Source organism: Polypterus senegalus, chromosome 1, assembly GCF_016835505.1.
Source record: "Polypterus senegalus isolate Bchr_013 chromosome 1, ASM1683550v1, whole genome shotgun sequence".
Lineage (NCBI taxonomy): Eukaryota > Metazoa > Chordata > Cladistia > Polypteriformes > Polypteridae > Polypterus > Polypterus senegalus.
The window spans coordinates 320226335-320232334 of NC_053154.1; the positions used below are offsets into that span (position 1 = coordinate 320226335).

General features: G+C 39.9%; 1 protein-coding gene across 1 annotated transcript in view; it reads right to left on the reverse strand.

The window, feature by feature from the left end:
* Positions 1-899, reverse strand: part of nap1l4a (nucleosome assembly protein 1-like 4a) — a 66766-nt gene extending 65867 nt beyond the window's left edge. The window contains exon 1 of the mRNA XM_039737007.1: positions 820-899. The gene's annotated coding sequence lies outside the window, so the exon portion shown is untranslated. The remainder of the gene's footprint in view (positions 1-819) is intronic.
* Positions 900-6000: the final 5101 nt, after the last annotated feature.

A 6000-nucleotide genomic window follows, 5' to 3' on the forward strand; every position in this document is an offset into this window, starting at 1 on the left:
GTACAACAACTGTCCTGCACAATGCTCGAGAATGTTTACCAGTCAAACGCAGACCTTAGCTTGAAACCTGACACGCAGCACTTCATAATAAAATTAACATTCAAAACGGAATATACTTTTTAAGTGGTGAAGACTACCCATTTATACTTTTCCAGAATCCACTTATTCTGTTTTAGGGTCAGGGAGCTAGAGTCTGTTCCAGTAAGTCAGGAACCCCATCAGTCCATTGAAGGGACACACGTGTACCCATACTCAAACCTAGGTAATATATGACCACCAATTAATGCAACATCCAAATCCATGAGATGTAATAAGAAAAACCCACAAAGACAGGCAGTCAGAGTGCAGTCCTGACACAGTGATCCGGTTGGATTTCAAATCTGTATTCCTGGAGCAGTAATGCAGTGGAGCTAACAAGTTCAGCGTGGACAGTGAACCCCACTGTGATTAGCACGTACGACTAGTGCTGTAATTTCACTGTACTCTGTATATGCGACGATATTAACCTGCCATCAGTAAAATGCAACAGACAGTCAGTGTCTACAGACAGCGTATAAAAATAATTTATAAGACGGTCGTTATTAAAAAAAAAAAAAAAAATCCATTTTTGTAATTGAATGCATGTTTCGGTTCACACATTCGTGAGTGTTCATGCGTTAATTGTGCTCATCTCGAAGCAATTCAGGTAATAGGGCTGAGAGATCAGTCTCACGTCACGGAGAAGTTCAAAGTGCGCAATAACCGCTCTCAACGAAAAAGAAATGAAGCCTAAATACTGACAACGAGACGCGCCGGGGTTACAATCGTGTCTTCACCCACCTCGTCATCTGCGTCTGTCGCAGCTCAAGCTTCGGGACACGGCGACGACTGCAGCGGACCGGCTCAGGCACCCGCATAATAACGGTTTTGTACTCGGAAGTGACGTCACCGCATACAGAATGAATTTACTGAAAGTCCGGTGCTCAAGCTGCCGATGCTCACCCAATCAAGAAGAAACCCGACGAGGATTCGGTTGTTTTTCAGCATTAGGTACACCGTTATGGTTGCGCATGCACCTGATCCAAGGTCGAATCTCAGAATGAACGCAGTCTAATTGACTTGATTTACTGATGAACGGACTAGGCTGTTCGGATCAAGTTGACAGTGCGCGATATTTCACAGCGATTACCTGCTGGCACCACAAGGTTTAAGTGTAGATTTTATTACCAACAGATTCTATTGTAATTGCTTAGTTAAACTGGGCTCTGGAGAAGACTTTCAATATAAATCACGGAATTGCATTCTTTACATATTAAAGGCATTAAATAACGAGATACTGAATGTCGCAGTAACAGCTATTCATTAATGTTCTGCTAAACTTAGCAGGTAAAGAGTACACATGTCAATGGCTACAAACATTTTAGGATATTGCGTTTTATCCTCAGTAGGCACATGAATTGTTCAAACTGCTTTCTTGTTTTTTTAATGAAATTTTTAGGTAAATGAATGTTGTATTTGCATTCAAAGTCTGTGTCCCCATATTGCTGAATACACCTGAGAACTAAGAAGGTGTCTGTCACTTTACGTAGTAATAGGATAGAGAGATGAGAATGTGTAAATGCATGGCTGCATGCTGTGTACCTTGAACATTTCTGGTAGTCGTGACTTAGACTTTAAAGCAAATTACACATCAAGAGGAATATTACACAGTGGAAAGCTTGTGTTGGAACGATCTGAGAATATATCAAGTAATATAAAACACGACCCTAAAAATCTAAAGGTAGAGCTTTCCCACTTTCAAAACAGTTATTTCCATTCTCAGACAAGCCTGCCCCCAACGCTCATGTTTACCCCGAACCTCCCTTGGACCTTCTTGTTAGATGACTCAAATTAGTGAGCCCAAGTTTGCTCAAAATGTGTGAGTAAGCGTGCCCTGCCATAAACTGGCACACACGCTGCTTCCTAATTTGCAATTGGTATTGCTGGGATCGACTATATCTAACTGTGACTCTGTGATGGAAAAATAAATAAATGGTATAAATTGGTATAAATAATGGTATAAATTCATAAACGGTTTTCTCAAATATACTGAAGGCATGCATGTTAGGTTGACTGGTAAGGTGTGAAAGTATAATGTTGGTGTGTGTATAAGTGAAAACTATGATAAACTAGCACTGCATCCAGGACTGAATCCTGCCTTGTACTCAGTGTTAACGTGATAGGCTTCAGCTCCCAGCAACCCTAATTACATTAACTGCTGGGTTTCCTCCTGGTGCTCCGGTTTCCTCCCACAGTCCAAAGACATGCAGGTTAGGTGGATTGGTGATTCTAAATTGGCTGTAGTGTGTGCTTGGTGTGTGGGTGTGAGTGTCCTGAGGTGAGTTGCCACCCTGCCCAGGATTGGTTCCTGCCTTGTGCCCTGTGTTGGCTGGGATTGGCTCCAGCAGACCCCTGTGACCCTATTCGGATTCAGCGGGTTAGACAATGGATGGATGGACAATATAATATAATATAATATAATATAATATAATATAATATAATATAATATAATATAAATAGAACTTTATTTGTCTTCGGGGGAGATTTTACAGAAGCTCTTTAGATAGATAGATAGATAGATAGATAGATAGATAGATAGATAGATAGATAGATAGATAGATAGATAGATAGAGTAGATTTGAAAGGCACTATATAATGAATAGATAGATAGATAGATAGATAGATAGATAGATAGATAGATAGATAGATAGATAGATAGATATGAAAGGCACTATATAATAGATAGATAGATAGATAGATAGATAGATAGATAGATAGATAGATAGATAGATTTGAAAGGCACTATATAATGAATAGATAGATAGATAGATAGATAGATAGATAGATAGATAGATAGATAGATAGATTTGAAAGGCACTATATAATGAATAGATAGATAGATAGATAGATAGATAGATAGATAGATAGATAGATAGATAGATAGATAGATAGATAGAGTAGGTTTGAAAGGCACTACATAATAGATAGATAGATAGATAGATAGATAGATAGATAGATAGATAGATAGAGTAGATTTGAAAGGCACTATATAATGACTAGATAGATAGATAGATAGATAGATAGATAGATAGATAGATAGATTTTTTTTTGGTGGAACACCAGGAGGCAGGACCACCCTGATATCACTACTGCTGGCTCCACCCTCTGCCATTATATCGAGGGTCCCAGCAGTGGATTACTGAGCGTTGATTGCTGGAGGTCTGTAAGTTTTTTTTTGTTTTTTCTTTTAATATTTTCTGGTTCTAGATTTTTCTTCTTCTGTTATTTCATTTTCTATCTGGATGGCCTTTTTTGAGCAAACCCCTTTTTGCTTTTTTTATAAATAAATTGTAAATTTATAAAAATATTTGATTTTGGTTTGTCTCTACCAGCCGGGGGTTTTATGATTACCATCTCCCTTGTAAGGCATTTTTTATTATTTTTTTTAACATTTACATTTTTTTTAACACTTAAAGTCAGCTTACAATTTTGGCTTGGGTAGGCCGAAGCCTGCAGGTAGCAGTTGGAGGGGTAAGGCCATTTCAGGGCAGGTCTGTGAAAGTCTGGGCCTGCTTGTAGAGATTTTTCAATGCCTTGTACCCCTTTTGCCATCTTTTTGATGCCAAGTTACAAAAGGTACTCAGTTTTGGTTTTTTTTTCTCCTTCACCACGACCTCCAGGGGGTCCAAAGGGTATTCTGTAACTGAGCCTGCCCCTTTAATTAGCTTGTTGATTCAGAGGGCCTCTCTTGAAGTGATTTTACCAGTTCCAGCTCACCACAGCACAGAAAATCACACTGTCATCACAGGACTGCAGCAGATGTGAAGGAGGTCACTACCCACATTAAAAGGAACCCAGTCTCCTAAAACTAAATTAGATTTGATTATTAGATTAGATTATTTATTTATAAAAGCACATTTAAAACAACAGAGGTTGTGCCAAAGGGCTGTAAAAAGAAGCATTAAAGTAAACACAATGCAAACAATCATGCAGAAGCAGATTAATAGAACAACCAATTATAATATCCACTAAAATCCCATTATACATAGTGGAAGGTGGAAGAAAACGAGTAACTTCTAAAAACCTCGATAGAGGATGAAGATCTTTTATAAAAAGGCAAGTCATCCAAAGCCTAGGAGCAACAACTGAGAAAGCTCTGTCTCCTCTGGACTTCGGCCAAGTTCTTGGAACTACAAGGAGTAGCTGTCCAGGTTTGCTCTGCCCTTTTTTATACCATACCATTTTCCCAACCCTCTGAATCCTGCATGTCTTATGATTGTGGGAGGAAACCAGAGCACCTGGAGGAAATCCACGCAGACACGGGGAGAACATGCAAACTCCACACTGGGAGGACCCAGGGAGCGAACCCGGGTCTCCTAACTGTGAGGCAGCAGCGCTACCACTGCGCCACCCCCCCCATTTTATATAGTTCTTTTAATATAGTGTGACAAGACCACTTCTACCTGTCATTGATGTGGACCCCCAAGAACTTCTCTCTCTATTATAATAAAAAAATAATGGGACAAGACAAGACTTTTTACCCTGGGACGAGACCTTCATTTTTCAGAGATACTTTCACGTCCCACGAGGTGCCAAGAGATTTAACCAGGCCCGGGGCCAGAAATAAAAGGCAAAGAGTAGATGACAAAGTAGAATGTCGTAAAGAATTCAAAAACGTTGGCGCGATACACATGAGGAGCAGGTCAGCGATATTGAAAGTACTAAAATTCAACAGTCTCAGAAAAATGATAGTAAAGATCGCATTAGCGCATGCAAACACACAGAAATGATTAGTCGGTGCAGACGGAACAGTGAAAAGAGATTTAATATATTGTTTGGATTTAAACTTTAAGTTGGAGACTTGTAGATCGTCTAATTCGTGTTGCCATCAGGGAAAAGTAGTGTTTCTTCCCAATGAAGAGGCGTATCTACGAGAATGAACAGATCTGCTGTTTGGTGAAAGTGAAATCCACATACATGAGCGGCAGAGACACAAAGTTGCTGGTGCGTAGCACAGGCCAAGGGGGTTGGCGAGCAAAGCTCATATAATATAATATAATATAATATAATATAATATAATATAATATAATATAATATAATATAATATAGTATAATATAATATAATATAATATAATATAATATAATATAATATAATATCCATCCATCCATTTTCCAACCCGCTGAATCCGAACACAGGGTCATAGGGGTCTGCTGGAGCCAATCTCAGCCAACACAGGGCAGGAACCAATCCCGAGCAGGGTGCCAACCTACCGCAGGACACACACAAACACACACTAGAGACAATTTAGAATCGCCAGTCCACCTAACCTGCATGTCTTTGGACTGTGGGAGGAAACCGGAGCACCCGGAGGAAACCTAGCAGACACGGGGAGAACATGCAAACTCCACGCAGGGAGGACCCGGGAAGTGAACCTGGCGTCTCCTAACTGCGAGGCAGCAGCGCTACCACTGCGCCACCGTGCCGCCCCATATAATATAATATAATATAATATAATATAATATAATATAATATAATATAATATAATATAATATAATATAATATAATATAATATAATATAGCCTCTCAACAAGTCTTGTTGATCCCTGTGTGCAGGAGTTTGCTTCAGTTCCCCCCCACTGTCCACAGACATGTTGTTTAGGTGGATATGCGATGCTAAATTGCTCCCTGGTGTATTCGGTTCCCACCTCTACCTCACTGCCTTACCCTGACCGAGCCAATTAACCAGCCTGTGCTCTAACTGCAGCCATTATCTGTCTAAATGTGTAACATATTGTGAACTTGCAAGTTGCATTAGTAAACGTAGCTACCGAATACATGATATCCCAGCAGCGCTAGGAGTGAGACAGGAGTAAATTCTAGATAGCGTACCAGCCCACCACTGGGCAGACACACCGTAGCTTCAGTTAAGATGGAAATCTGCAGTTCATACTGGTCTAGATGAACAATTCAACATTAAGCCA